The 14,987-nt window shown below is 43.7% G+C and overlaps 1 long non-coding RNA gene across 1 annotated transcript in view; it reads left to right on the top strand.

The window, feature by feature from the left end:
* Positions 1-13,842, top strand: part of LOC131378651 (uncharacterized) — a 74,753-nt gene extending 60,911 nt beyond the window's left edge. The window contains exon 3 of the long non-coding RNA XR_009208318.1: positions 13,387-13,842. This is a non-coding gene — a long non-coding RNA (uncharacterized LOC131378651). The remainder of the gene's footprint in view (positions 1-13,386) is intronic.
* The last annotated feature ends 1,145 nt before the right edge of the window (positions 13,843-14,987 follow it).

Below are 14,987 nucleotides of genomic sequence, written 5' to 3'. Positions count from 1 at the left end.
GTTTGGGTTGGCAGGACAAGGATGCTTGGGAGAGGAAGAAATTGTTCCCGTGGTTCCAGTGAGACTTTCTAGCTGTTATTCCACAGGAGCAGAGATCTCTGCCTGCTGTGGGTGCAAGCTTTCAGTCATGATTTACCCACAAACAGCCACGCTGCCCTTGTGATTATTTGTGCCTGATGTGGTTCACAAACTGTTTACAGTTTTGGTGCTCGAGTCTGCCTCATTGTCTACTTAGTGCTGAAAATATTGGGCTGCATTCCTGGCCTCGGCTCGCACAGCTCTGCCTCTGTTCCCTAATTGAATGCAGACAGCTCTTGAAATAAAATTTCCACTGTAAATATTTCCGCTGATAAGTTCAGAAAGAGCTGTCTGGGAGCTCGCTTTACTCTCTGTCTGAGAGGTGTCTGTCCCAAAAAACATACCTGGCTATACATTTCCTGACTTGGAGAACCCTTGAATATGACGGGACACAAAGAGGATTTTAATGAATAATTAAAAACAACAACAACAACAAAAAACAACAACAACAACAAAAAACCCCCAAAAAACAAAAAACAAACAAACAAAAAAAACCCCAAAACCCCCAAACAAAACCCCCAAACAAACAAACAAACAAACCCAAAGAAAATCCATTTTCTGCCATGTTTTAGGTGGTTTAGCAAAAAAAAAAAAAAAATGCAGACAGTTTGATGCTACTGTTTCTTTTCATGTTATACAGATACTTTTCACCTATGTGAGTGCTGAGTTTTGGTCTCAAGGAGGTTTCTTTCTATTAAAAATTTAGAAAGAAGAAAGAAGGTGAGGGCTGTCTCTGTGTGTGTTCCCAATATAGACCTGTTACTTGTTCTTAATTCGCGAGTCTTTCGGAATGTTCCTTTTCTTTTTTTTTTTTTTTTTTTGGGGGGTGATTTTTGAAGGACTGCACTGGGCCTTCACACGGCTAGGGAAAAATCAAATCTGATGATTAGTGCTTTGATTCTTCTGGCAGGTTTATCTTGCTGCCTTACGACAGGCAATCCTTAACCAGGTGCTTATTTTATGTTATACATATGATTTAATTCCTCCCTGGTATCCAAAGGCATCAAATGTTCTTCTTTGCTTTGTATTATATTTTTCTAATGCAGAACAATTTACTCCATGGGATTTACAGTGGGTCACTATATCTAGGTGTGCAGGAGCTTGGTAGAAGCAAGATAAGTCAAAGTACAAAAGCTTTGGGCTTGTATCTCAAAGCTGAAGGGAGAAACAACGTGCATGGACTGGGGTGCAAATTGCAGAGAGAAATAATTTCGCAATATTTCATGTTCAGTCACAAGAGGAGGCAATGGAAGAATCTATTTCTCCAGTGAAGCAGAAGTCTTCTCCTTGTATTTATCAACATTTAAAACACATCTCTAACTGTAATTTCTAGCATGCCAAATGAAATTCCTACCAATCACTCAGTTTATTGCTGTTAGTGCTGTTAATAATGCAATTTATTCAGCTAAGGGGCTCCTACAGAAATATACAAGAGGGGAGAAATAAAAACTGGAATGATACAAACAGTAAAAATTGGCTGATTGCTTAGGAGCCTTGCTGGCCTGGTGGATGAGGTGAGCCTTGCAGGATTTTTCCAGTCAGTCTTGGAGTGCTCAGAACTGAGCCACTGATTCAGGGGCACTTTAAGGGAATGGCTCAGAAGATCCCCTGTGAGAGGGACACAGCCCGTGCTGCTGGGTGACAGCTCTGCAGTTCTCTGCTCCGGAGACCCTTCATTGCCCTCTCTGCTGCAGCCACATGGTTCTGCCTCATTCTGCCTTGTTCTGCCCCATTCTGCCCCATTCTGCCCCATTCTGCCCCATTCTGTCCCATTCTGCCCCATTCTGCCCCATTCTGCCCCATTCTGTCCCATTCTGCCCCATTCTGTCCCTTTCTGTCCTATTCTGTCCCGTTCTGCCCCATTCTGCCCCATTCTGTCCCATTCTGCCCCATTCTGCCCCATTCTGCCCCATTCTGTCCCTTTCTGTCCCATTCTGTCCCGTTCTGCCCCGTTCTGTCCCATTCTGTCCCATTCTGCCCCATTCTTCCCGTTCTGCCCCATTCTGCCCTATTTTTCCCCATTCTGCCCCATTCTGCCCCATTCTGACCTATTTTTCCCCATTCTGCCCCATTCTGCCCCATTGTGCCCCATTCTGTCCCGTTCTGCCCCGTTCTGTCCATCCCCGGTGGATGAGGCCACGCATGATCTGCAGGCTGAGCGTCACAGAAGCGCTGATGAGTTTGTATAATCCTGACTAATCCAAGGAGCTCAGGAAATTACACTGGATTATTTGTACATGATAGGAAGGACCCCAGAAGGTTTAGAGTAAAATGAATCTTTACACATGAAGCAAAACTTGTCATCAACTCTTTCTGTCTTCTTTTCTCCTTGCAAAGTGCGAGGCTCTTTACAGTGACAGGTTCATTTTGTACTTGAGGGCTCTTGAACATTTGGCCCTCGGCATATTTCCCAATTATTTATCACTGCTGCTAACAGCTGCTCTTTTGCCCTTGATGTTTATTTAAAATGTGTTCTCCCGCCCCTGGAACAGCTCTCTTGGGACTGTCCATGGGGAGGCACATGAGCTATGTTGCAGCCCACAGGTTTTTTTCTGAGCTCTGGAGCAGCCAGGCTGGGAGAGCTGAATGAGAATGAAATTTGCAGCTTTAAGGAACTCTATACATGAGCACTTATTGGAAGAAAATCAGGATTTTATGTGTCCTCTGGTTCATCTATCACTAGTAATTCATTTTACAATGTATTAACTGACCTAAGCCTATTCCTATTGTGCAACAGACAATCCCTCTTTCTTGCCTTCACTTCCCTACAGTGTGTCAAGGACCTTAACTTGTTCTTATTGGATTTTTATTTTCTCTTGTTTAGAAACTGAGTATTTAAGGGCCAGTTTTCACAGCAGCAGAGCATATGCAGCAATAAACATCATCTCCAGTTGATTAAGCACCATAGCTGAGTCGTTCAGCTTCCACAGAAGCTGTTTATTGTAAGTATCCTCCAACTCTGAGGACATAATTTTAATTATATTTCATGAGAAGGAGCAAAAATGATAAAGCAGAACATTAGAAAAAAATTAAAAGATATAATTTTCCTTCCCTGAGAGGAAGACTTCAGTGAAGGTCAGGGTAGATTGGAGGTGTTTGTACAGCTGGGAAGTTTTCTTGAAAGGCCATTTCCCAGTAGTTATTTTTTTTACAGAGGCTGCAGAAGACATTAAGGATAGGACAGGCCATTTCAACTGATCTTCTGAGGCCAGACTGTGAAGCTGTTGTGAATCATGCTGGTGATTTCAGAGAAACGTATTGCACAAGCTCACTATTTGTCAGTGCAAATAATGTGTTTCCAGCTTGACCAGTGGAGTCTGGCCTTGACAGGGTGACAGTAATGGGAGCAGCTTGCTTAGGTTTCCTTGCTATCTGTGCTGAAAGATGTGAGAACATTCATTTCTATTAATGCCATTCTGAATCTCTTCTGGTTCCAGATACCAGCTCGGACATTCGTCTTTCCTGCCATTCGTTTGAGAGAGGCAGTGAAGAACTGTAATAATAATAAAAAAAATAGCTTTAGCAGGCCAGGCATGGGAGGACAATGTCAAAGTGAGGCTTCTCCAGCACATCAGTCTCTTATTTCAGACACATCCCTTACCTTTCTGAGCTGCCAGGAATCCCCAGCAGTGTGAGCAGTGGTTGTGTTTTGGCTCAGTATCTTCACTTCCCTGGTGCTGAGGGGACCAGCTGTGTCACCTTTTTCTCTTCCTGATTGTCTCCTCTTATATAAAAGTGTTTAACTGCCAATCAAACCCTGCTTTAACTTGAGCAGTGCCAGTCCAAGGCTGGCTGATCCTCAAATAACCCACAGCACAGAGGGCAGTGGCAGTTTCTGCTGTGGGAGTCTGACCTTAGGCCAGGCTTGTTGAAAGGGTTTTGAACTTTCCAATAAACTTTCATAGCTCCTTCCTAGTTCTGAACAAATCTGGGCTGTGCTGGCCACTTAAAACATTATTTTCCTGCCTCTTTCCTTCCTGCACAGTGTGCTCTGAACCAAATAAACCCTTACAATTTTCGCAGGGGTTTCAGAGGTTACTGGTGCTGTGGCCCCGTGGGGCTGGTGTGAGGTTAAAGAATGGACTCAGTTTGGCATGGTTTTCTTTTGAGCATGGATTTTTGCCCCACTCTAGTATGAATGACTCTGAGGAACTCAAGATGGGCAGTGGGGCAGGATCTGTCAAAAAGTGGTCACCAGTGGTGCCTGGTCCTGTGACCAGGCTGTGACCATGTCATTTTAATTGAATATAACACCTTCCTTGCCTGCTTTTATGCAGAAGCACTCCCTGCAAACACACTCAAACGTATATCACTGCTGTCTTCTCAGTCCCCTTTAAAAATCCCATTTATTGCAAATCCTGTTCAGCACAAAGCTGCTGGAGGCCTGTGAATTTGCCTCTCCTGAGACAGAGTATTACCAAAGTGAGAATCCAATATTTTTTGCAGGACTGTGATCATCTCTTCTGTTATAGGCCCCACAGAGAAAGAGGCTGCTCTGTGATCATGAACAATACAAACAAAAACAGCCTGCAGTCACATTACTTAATGCCAGCAATTTCTGCTACTTCTATAAATCTGTCTTCTACCAGCAGCTAAATGACGCTGATGTTGACAACATTATTTACTCCTTGATGTTTGAAGAGTTGTTCTTTCTCTAGCTAGTGGTGCAAGCATTTTGAGAATGGAGTGCCAACATGGAGAGAGGCAGAAAAGTCCAGTTGTGGCTTTTTGCAAGGGAATCAAGACCCTTCAGCAGAAGGACACAGCTTGCTGTTCATATTCCCACCCCAATTACTGCAATGTTTTTGTGGGGTCTGCAGGAAGAACTGGAAGAGTTCCCAAACTCATCACCAAATGCACTGAACAAGGTGATGTTGGCTACAACTGGGCCTAATCCTGATACTTGTGGATTTACTGCTCATCCTCCTCCACTAGAAGTGCCCATCATTCCTGACTGTTCCTTTTACACCTTTCCCACCAAGCTGTCCCTCTGATTTGCTAGACCTGGTTCTCAGTTTTTCATTTGTCAAAAGAACATGCTGGACATTTCTATATACAGAATAGTGATGGGAAAACACCTTATGGTGAAAGTATAAGAAAGTTTGTGGTCACTGAAGGTTCCTCATTATTTTTCCTCTAATGTGGAGAAAAGTAGCAAGGCAGCAGCTGGTCCCTGCAGAAACACCAAAGCGAAAACAACAACCAGGAGGGAGCTGCAGGGCAGTGGCTTTGAGGGGTCACTGCCTTCTTGGTGCTGTTTTTGTGGCTCAGAAGACTCCACTCCACCCAGAAAACAGGAAGGCAACAAAACCCTATGTTACCCTGTTTTTCTGAGTTTCTTTATTAGCCTTTTGATTTTCATAAATGGAGTCAGATCTTTTAGTTATGGTAGAATATTAGAGCAGTTTTCTACCTTTCCCACAGAAGTAATATAAACAAATCCTTTGTTTTTCATTCTCTGTCCTTTGTTTGCATATTTCTAACCTGAAAACAATTGTAACTGACAATTCGTCTGGCCACTGAGGCTGAGGGGTGGAAACCCCAAAAAGCCAATCTTCTGCTAGACCCACAAATGTATAAAAAGTAAGAAAATAAACAAAGGGGTCTCTTCTCTCCGCTCTTTCAGCTGGGAGCTGGATCAGAAGAACCTCTGCGAAAATCTCTTGTCTGCGTGTGACTGCTTTGTGTGTCTTGGTGACAACCCTATAATGCAGAGGGCCTGGGAATCACATATTTTAAGGTTAGAAGGTGTTCATGAAACATTTTGTCTCAACTCTTTCATCTTGTCAGCTTACGGAGTGCAGACTTGCACTCCATTACACCTGCACAAGACCCGTAACCTTTGTGTGATCATCCTGCCCTGCTTTAAAGACTGAGTGAAAGAAACCTCCACAAAGCTGTAGACAAAGTATTTTAGTGGGAAATTGCTCTTGGAAAAAACAAGTCTGATGTTTGTTGTATCTACTACTTTACCTTTTTATTCTGTCTTTGAATATATTGATAGCCTTGGGCACTGACCTCCTTTCAAGTCATTGTTCGACTCTTTTTGTTATTTTTTTTTTTTTCTTCATTTCAAATATGTGAATTAGTTCTGATACTGAACTTATTAATGAAAAGATTTTAGATCAAAGTTAGTGTTTTCTAGTAAAAAAACTTGCTGTAACTACTTTTTACAAACAAGTTCTTCCCTCTCTTAACTTAAATAAGCCCATGTGTACAGAGTTAGGGCTGTTGTACTCTTTCTCAGTATTTTTAAATGAAAACTGCTGGTCACAAAATGTTTCACCAAGCTGGTTTGTCTTGGCCCCTATGGCCATTATTGTTCTGATAAGAATATAAATTTATAGATCCCTTCCCTGGTAATTTTCTCTTATTTAAGAATAAAAATCTTTCTGTCTTTCTCTAGAGCCAGAGGTTCTCCAAAGACCTTTAGGAACAGTGAAATCCTCATCCTCAAGTGTTTGGATGTATTTTCAGGCTGAATGAATCTTTCTGATGGTCTCCCACTCAACATTTTTTGTCAAATTTAATGCAAAATTCTAACTTTTACATTGATTCCATGGAATATCTTTTATTCTACTGTTGATTGTAAATTCATCATGTGATCTAAAGTCTCGTATAAAGGTTGGAGGAATCTGCTGAACTTGTGATATTATTGTCTGCATTGCTTTCTTGTTCCAGTTTGCAGCAAGTTCAGTGAAAATTTACTTGTGTTCCTCATCGCAGCCACACTGCTCCTGGTGTGTGCCACTGCCAAGAACAAAGCTGTAGCACTTAATAACAGAATTTTGCCATAGTCTTTATCTCTGGAAGCCACTCCAGTTTATCATTTTAATAGCAAACGGAGTGTTTTATACAGCTGCCTGATAAAAAGTTCCCATAAGCATCTCTTTAGGGTTTTATTCTTTTTTCCTCTCTCTTCAGCCAGAGCTGTCAGGGACACCAATTTCCCCCACATCTTTTTGAGGCCAAGGTCAAGCCTAGTGGAAAAGGCTGTGGGACACCTCAGGTGTCAGACATGTGACAGAGCTTTGAGCCGAAGCAATAAAGCAGAGTACAAAGGGTCCACAACGAGCTAACAATGTCACGGTGATGAAGAAACAAAAAGATGATGGGCTCTGGTGAAAAAATCCACTGCCAGTGTGCATAGCAGTTCAGGCTCCAGCCAGCTGGAATGGAGAAGAGAATGAAGGTTGTTTTTGTCTAATTTTACTATCCTTATTTCTGTTTCATAGACCGAAAAACTTAATCAGTTGTGACTTGTGTCTGTTCTTCACCCAGGCAGGTTTCAAAACCCAAGGAAAACCTCATTTAAGTGGAGTGCATAGAGAGGCAGCCCAGCAGTTACCAGTAAACAAATTACCAAGAATTCACTTTTAGAGTGCCCACATATCCTCTGTTGTGTAGGATGTCCTTTGGCTGATATCTCACGCCCCTTATACAGCAATAAATGGTTAAATAAATTTCTGATAAGGTAGAAAGTGTTGTTCCAATCTGTAATAGGAAAACAGACATGTCAGGGGTTCAAAGGAGCGTGAGGCATCCTGAAGTGAAGCCTGGCAAATAAGTTTTTGGGCTGTGTTCCCTGGGAGGAAATTATTGAGATTGCTTCTGAGACAGGGATGGTGGTTGTGCTGGTGAGCATTAACCTGCAATGGGGGAGGTGAAATAAGAGGTGATTGATGGGATAAAGGGAAATGCAATTTTGTGTGAGAAAAAGTCTGCAGTGCATACAGGAATTTAGGGGCAGTGTAGTACCTGGCTTGGAAAATTGCCTTGCCCATACTTAATAAGGTGTGGATTTTTTGAGCTGAGATTTGCTTCAGTTTAGGACGTTCCCTTATTTCAAATCCAAGGTGTGGGGAATTCATGCTAAGTAGGGAAAGGATTGAGCTGTGCAAACTTGGACAACATCAGCCTCCACAATGACTTTGTGAAACTCTCAGGCCATGGACAAGCTCAGCCTAAAGATGGTGTCATTGACTTGCAGACTTCAACTTGCTAAAAACCGTGTCCTAGAAATATGGGTCCAGCCTCATCCTCGGAACCTGAGCTTCCAAACAAGAGCCACAGCTGATTGCTACAAGTGTTTCCTACAGTCTGGTGCAGAATGGAAAAGAGAGGAAGAACTTGTTGCCTTAGAGTGTAAAAACCACATTGAATTATTAGTCATGAATGAATGGATGAAGAGATTCCATCAATAAAATCTACTGAGATGAAAACATCAGCACTTATTTCTCAGATTTTGTGAAGGGTGTGTGTTCAGATGAGTCTGAAATGCTTCTAATCAATGTTATCAAAAGTGTGACATTTAATTAACTCAGTAACACGTTCAGCCTAATGATAACACATTTTGATTTACCACAGGCAGCCATGAGCCCTCCTGAGCGACTCCAAAGGTGGGGAGGACTCGGGGAAGGAGGAGAGCAGGAGTGCACACAAATACACAAATACACTTTTTGCTGCAGAAGGGCAGAGTGGCAAGAGAGACGATTACGTTGTCAACCCCCATCTCACATCAGAGATACATTTATGAGTTCAGAATATCTGCTATCAGATATTTATAACAAAAATCTATTTCCCCAGGCTTAATTATTGCAAAACTCATTTGCCACTGGAAGGCATAACAAGGGGATGCATTAGTTTCGTATTCTTGAGTCAGATCTGTTCAATGAAACGGTGCCTTTTTGCCATTGAAATCTACTGCAAACATTTTCTTAAACTGAATCAGCAAATTTATTTTTCTTTTAATTTGAAATGGAAATTTCTGCTGTGTCATTCAGCTGATCAATGGGGAGTTATCCACAAGAAGTAATATGAGTGGGAGGGAGAGAGTTTTGCTAAGCATGTAACTGATCAGACAGGTAGCAGCATGAAATTTCTATCTCCACAAAATTTGTGTGAATTTAAATGCTTTTCAGAGATATCTTATTTCATTTAAATAATTAAATAAAAAGAACTAAGATGAATGGGGACTATGTTTAAGCATCCTGGAGATATTTGATCACAGGGGATGCTTCTGCATCTCAGAAATACAATGAAGACCCACCACTGGCGCTTAAACCCTTGTAGGAATGACTCTCCCACCCTCCAACTATGACATGAGCTCTTAAGCGCTCTCAGAAATAACATTTGTAATTTGTTCTGATGCAACTTGCCCAGCTGGATGAGGTAAAGAAGCTCACTAGTGAAAGTGAAGTTTTCTGAAGGTGTTTTTGATGACTCACTCCTCATTGCAGGAAAGCTACAGTCAGGAACGAAGCGGGGAAGATGGGACAGGAGAAATTATCCAAGAGACCCGAGGACAGAGCAGGAGGAGATGCAGCAAGGGAAGGATCAGTAGAAGGAGTATGGCAATCCACAAGTTCACAGATGTTGATCCTATCAGGTGTGTTTGGTGGCAACCCATTCGGCCATGCCCTTGGAGGTGCAATTCTGCAACTTTTCCCTGACTAAAACTCAGCCTCCGTGGGTTTCTGCTGGTATCGGCTAGGAGTGGCTTCAGGTTTAAGGTGGGACATCAGGCTGTCAGGGCTGTTCCCATCTCGTAAACACGTGCTGAGGGTTTGAGCATGGACGGTGTGAGGACAAGGCTGGGCCCCACCAGAGGAGCTGACCCCGGAGCTGTTCCAAGCCGTGGGTTGCACTGTGGGAGGTGAACAATGACTTATTGCTCCTTCCAGGAATTTTATTTGCATAGTAACAGGCAGAGGAGGACCGCAGTGTCCCTGCAGCAGGACCATCATCGCAGTTACTGCCAGGGTTACACTTCCATGGCAGAAGTATGCATGTTAAAAAGGGGGCTGTGCATGGGGACGGGACCCACGGACACGCTGGGAAACGAGTTGAAGGGCCGCAGACAATGGAGCCAAGCTTCATTCCCGAAGATGTATGAGGGGGCTTTGGACGCCTGGAATCTCCTTGTCATGGGGGGTTTTGTTCTTCCTTCTTTTTCCTTCTTTCCTTGCATGAGAACGGGAGAGGGGCGGGGAGGGAGGGCGGCAGCGGCTCCTCTGCCGTGCTGGGTGCCAGGCTGGCTGCTGCAGTACCGTACTCAATATTCTGATCACCTTTCTGAGCCAAGGAGCCTTGTGGAGCCTGCAGTGGTGTCAGAGTGAAAAACGAGCCACGCCATCACGCTTGGCCAGGCGGTGGCTGCCTGCCCGCAGCGAGTGCCAGCCTGCAGCGTCTTCCTTTGACAGAAACCCACTCCGAACGGGGTGGTGGGCTGGTGTCCGGCTTTTTGTTTTAGTCCGCGTGAATAACACCATTTCCCATTGCATTTAAATCAGAGGTTTCACTGCAGTGGTTCGCAATGCCGGGGGCTTGAACTCCACGTCTCTTAGGGTCTTGGATTCCTCCCACGGTTTGGCAGTCATTTGTGAAGAGGTAGGAAGGAGTGAGCTCGGTTGAATGTGGGTTTGGATGTGTTTTCTTCTCCCTCTGTTGCTGTTTGACATAGAGTGAGCTGGAGGAGGCAGTTCCCCGCAGTGAAAGGCAGAAGGAATGCACCAGCCTGCGTGTGTGTACGTGTCCACGCCTGGAGCAAGGAGCTGGCTTTTCCGTAGGGAGGTATTGCAGCGGTGAGAGTTACACAGACCCCTGGGTGCTGCTAACCCAAGGCATTGTCTTTTATTTTATTTATTGTTCGTGGCAAAGGCATTGCCTTGGCAACCATGATGCCTCTCCACTCTTGACTGGCGCATTCTGCGTCACCGGGGTGGGACACGGCAGAGCAGCCGGAGGAGCAGGACGAGAGCTGCTTGGCTCAAGGCACTCAGAGACTGACAGGGCTGCTTAGAGGTTCCTGCACATCAGGGAAATGCTGCTCAGGGTTTTCCCTGTGCTGCTCTGTCTCCTCATTCAGAAGAAGCTTGCAGCACCCCCTTGTTGTCCCAGGGCTGGTCCATCTGCTCATGGCTGGGTTGGGCACTTGGGTCAGAGTCCGCTGTTCCTCCAGCATTTTGGTCATGACATCTAATCTCTGCAGTGCTCACACAAATAGTTCTTCCCTTGCAGCAGCCTCCAGCCTGCCAAGATGACTTTGTGCCATCTCCAGGGAGGGAGGCAGAGGGAGTGACTGTTCCAGTGCCTTTGCTCTCAGTGCAGCTGCAGCCTGGAGCTGTTTGAGTGAAAATCATTCCTTCCCTCATGGCTGGAGAGCTGTCCAGTTATGAAGGCTTGTGATGGTAACTTCAGGGTTGACCCACAAATAAAATAATCCAGTTGCTCATCCAGCCCTGGAGAACAAGGAAATAACACCCTCTGGGAGCTGCATCAACATCAGCATGACCGCCCTGCACAGAGACTCTCCTTTACATCTGTCCTCTGAGCATAGGACAAGGTTCTCAGCGTGGAGGAAAGAGCCCTCAACAAAACTAATTTCCAGATGACCAGATCAGTGCAAGGGTTTCTATTTGCACAAGGCACAAGTACAATTATATCCTGAATACAGTAGCCATCTGCCAGCTTGTGGTGAGACCTGTTTTGATCTGCTGAGGAATTTCCAGGGTGGATGTCTGTCTGTTTATTTGTCTGTCATTTAGAGAAGGAAAGAAAGAAAGAAGGAGAGAAAGAAGAAAGAGAGAGAGAAAGAAAAAAAGAAAGAGAAACTGCTTATAATTTCTTTAGCTGCTAGTTCCTGGAAATCATTCTGTATATTATTTTATTACAAGTTGTTTAAGCTAATGGAGCTGTGATGATGTAGAGTCATGAGGCCAGGAATATTTTATTAAAAATATGTTGACAATAGAGCTAACAATTCAAGCTTTCTATCCATTCCTGTCTTGGGAGAAAACAAAAGGTGGTGTGAAAATTTTGCTGCTCAGTGTACAGGTCACATACAAATCAGCATTCTGGCAAAAAATTACAAAATGTTCTGCAATGTGGAATTGCTCTCATGGGGACATTCTGAATGTCCCATTCAGCTGCATTTCTTCTTAGAACATCCCCTTGGGTCTAAGCAAATCGTTGAAATGTTTTGAATTTTTAAACCTCTTGCACAATTTTTTTTTTTTTCTGTGAAATTTTTATCTTGCTAGTTTTTTGGTTTTTTTCTTCAGTTGCACATTCACTATTTTTTTACCATCCTGTGGTGATCTCAGCTCAGAAAATATTCCTGCAGGGTTGTTTCTCTATCAGTGTTTCAGAGTTTTTCTTGTTCTCCAAGCTGCTGTGCTACCAACAAATTCATGCCTCTTTCAATTAAGCATTTATGGAGAGGGGAAGATAAGACACTATCTAACAAGGAATGGTAAGAGGGGACAGATGTTTTGTTTTGAGTGAGAAGTATGAAGGAGAATATTTATGCTGATAAATTAACAGGATGTTTTTGGAGTGATGGTGCAACCCCTTCATAAATATTCAGTTTGGTCTATCTGAAATCTTTTATTTCACCCAAAATGAAAGGCTATATTTTATTTTATTTTAAAAGCAATTTCAATTTTTATCAATTGAATTTTTTATTAATTTATTAATTTAAATTTTTATTAATGCTCCCATTCTCTGGTTCCAAAATAACCCCAAATATATTTCTATAAAGTTGAATTGAAATGTACCACAAATTTTTAAACAATTTTTTTTTGGGCAATAAATACTGAATTAAAATATTACAAAAGTGGAGAAATAAATGACCTTTTTTACCCATCCACTGAAAACTATTCCCTGTGTCTGCCAGGAACCATCATAAATTATGCACTTCCCTCTTCAGGGGAGCTAGTTTTAGGCATAGGTTTTGCAGCAGTTGAGTGGTTTTGCCCCATCTGCTCCCAGGGGAGTTTGTATTGTTATTTCCATGGGTGGCTGGAATGTTTGTGCACTCAGGGAGGATGGAGCGAGGCAGGAGGCAGAGCCAGCCCTGACCTGGAGCATTGCTGGCACTGGGCACACAGCACTCAAAGTGATCTGGTCACAACAGCCTCCTCCAAACCTGTGGTGATGAGAATTTTGTGAAATGACAGGAATCCCTTGGTGGGGGGGAAAGGACTGGAGGAGTGCCAGGGAGGTGCTGCTTTCTCAAGGTGGATGGAAGCCTGTCCTCCACATAAAACTGCCGTGCGCCGTGGCTGGGAACTGAGCAGGCTTCTGGGACAGACACTGCCCTGATTTGGGTGATTCATGCCTTAATAATGTCCTTTCACTTCCAGAGAGAGGTGGCATGACAGGCACGCGCTCGATCCGTTCCGACAGGGAACTTCTACATCAGCCGTGCCAGGGAATTTGAGCAGATCGGGGGCTCCAGTTACATCCCAAATGTGACAGGGCTGTGTAAATAAATAATCCCAATCTACATAATTATCTCTTTTTCAGGGAGTCACCACATAAATCAAGCTGATATCAAGGGATGCTGCATGTGGAATTCACTCATCCGAAGCCGGGCTCTCCTTGGCCCCTCTGCCTGGGAGCTTTGCGAAGGGTGAGATTTTGTGCGCTGTTGAACATCACAGATTTTCTTCTGAGGAGGATCAAATGCTTGTATCGTTTTTACCAGAAAAATGCTATCCACGGCAGACTTCCAGTGGTGATTGAAACTGTGAATTCTCATGCAAACAGATTCCTTTGCATACAGTCATCTGGGAGCCGGGCCTTTGATTTTCATTTATTATTCTCCCTGGCAGCATGTTCAGTCAGTATGCAGATTTCCTCCTTCATTCAATTTTCAGTGGGCAAGAAGACTACAATTAGTCATATTATCATCAGCGTGAATAAAAGGGAAACACTGAACTGGATCCTTATGAGCCTGCAGTTGCAGTGGGATCGTGCAGATTCATTACACATGAGTAAGGTATGAAAAAAAAGCTTCAGGCTGATTGTATTTGGCTCCTTGCGATCTTCCTCCTTTGTGGAGCTTCTTGTCTTTTGCTGGTGTTCCAGACCTTCTCCCCAGGTCAGCCTAGACAGGGAAATCGCTGGATGGGGCAAAGTGGTGTCTTGAGGAAGATCTCAAGGTCTCATCTCCCCTGATGAGAACAAATAAATTAACACTAAAAGCTGGCTGGAGGCACAGCCAGAGAGTTGCTGAGGGGGGAGCACTGCAAGCCAGGCCTGAGTATGTTTCCAAAGATGCCTCCCAGCTGAGCCTTGCTGATCTGGGACCTACATGCCAAAGCACACAGCTCAGAAGCTGGTTGGGCTGCAAGACGGGAGATAAGAACAACAGGCAAGGGGATAAAGATATTCATTTTGCAAGCAGGATTTTTAGGGTAGGAGTAAGGAACTAGTGGGGTTTTGTCCTCATGAATTTATTTTACAGGGTTTAGATTGAATCAGCTGTGCTGAAACGAGGATTTGGATTTGTGGAATCCGTCCCTCTGCTCCCTTGCAGGCTATCAGAGGTAATTTAGGTCTTGCGTGTACTTGCATTGCTCGGAAGGTGTTGGGATCTCTAGGGCACACATTCACATGCTGGAACTGATTCTGATTCCTCGTTTCGTTAGAAAAAATTGTAATTTCCCTGATTTTTAAGAAGAATGGGGATTTGGGAATTGACTGTAGTGTTGTGCCATACATATGTTTCCATGCTGTTAATAAATCAAAGAGAGAAAGAAATTAAAGACAGATATTTTCTGCTTCCCTTATGCTGAAACCTTATTAATTCACCAGGAAAAATTCATTTGGGATAACCTGGTAATTTCCCCAACTTCACATGGTGACATTTCCATGGCTTAGCAAGTCCTCTGGCAGCAGCGTGCTCTGACTCCTCATATCGTTGAGGATCCTCAAGGTGCAGATTAGCTGAGTCTCTCTCTGCATGAGGCCACAGGGACGCAGCACAGCTTCACAGAAATCGGAGCAAAAGAATGTTATTTTTCCACAACAAACCAAACACGAGAATCAAACATTTTGTGTGGCTTCTCTGAAGGCTAACAAGGAATTTCGGAGGGCTCCATGCTTGGTGCAGCTGCTCCCAG

Source organism: Hirundo rustica, chromosome 14, assembly GCF_015227805.2.
Source record: "Hirundo rustica isolate bHirRus1 chromosome 14, bHirRus1.pri.v3, whole genome shotgun sequence".
NCBI lineage: Eukaryota > Metazoa > Chordata > Aves > Passeriformes > Hirundinidae > Hirundo > Hirundo rustica.
The sequence above is the reverse complement of the archived record's forward strand: the minus strand, read 5'-3'. Positions and strand labels throughout refer to the sequence as shown.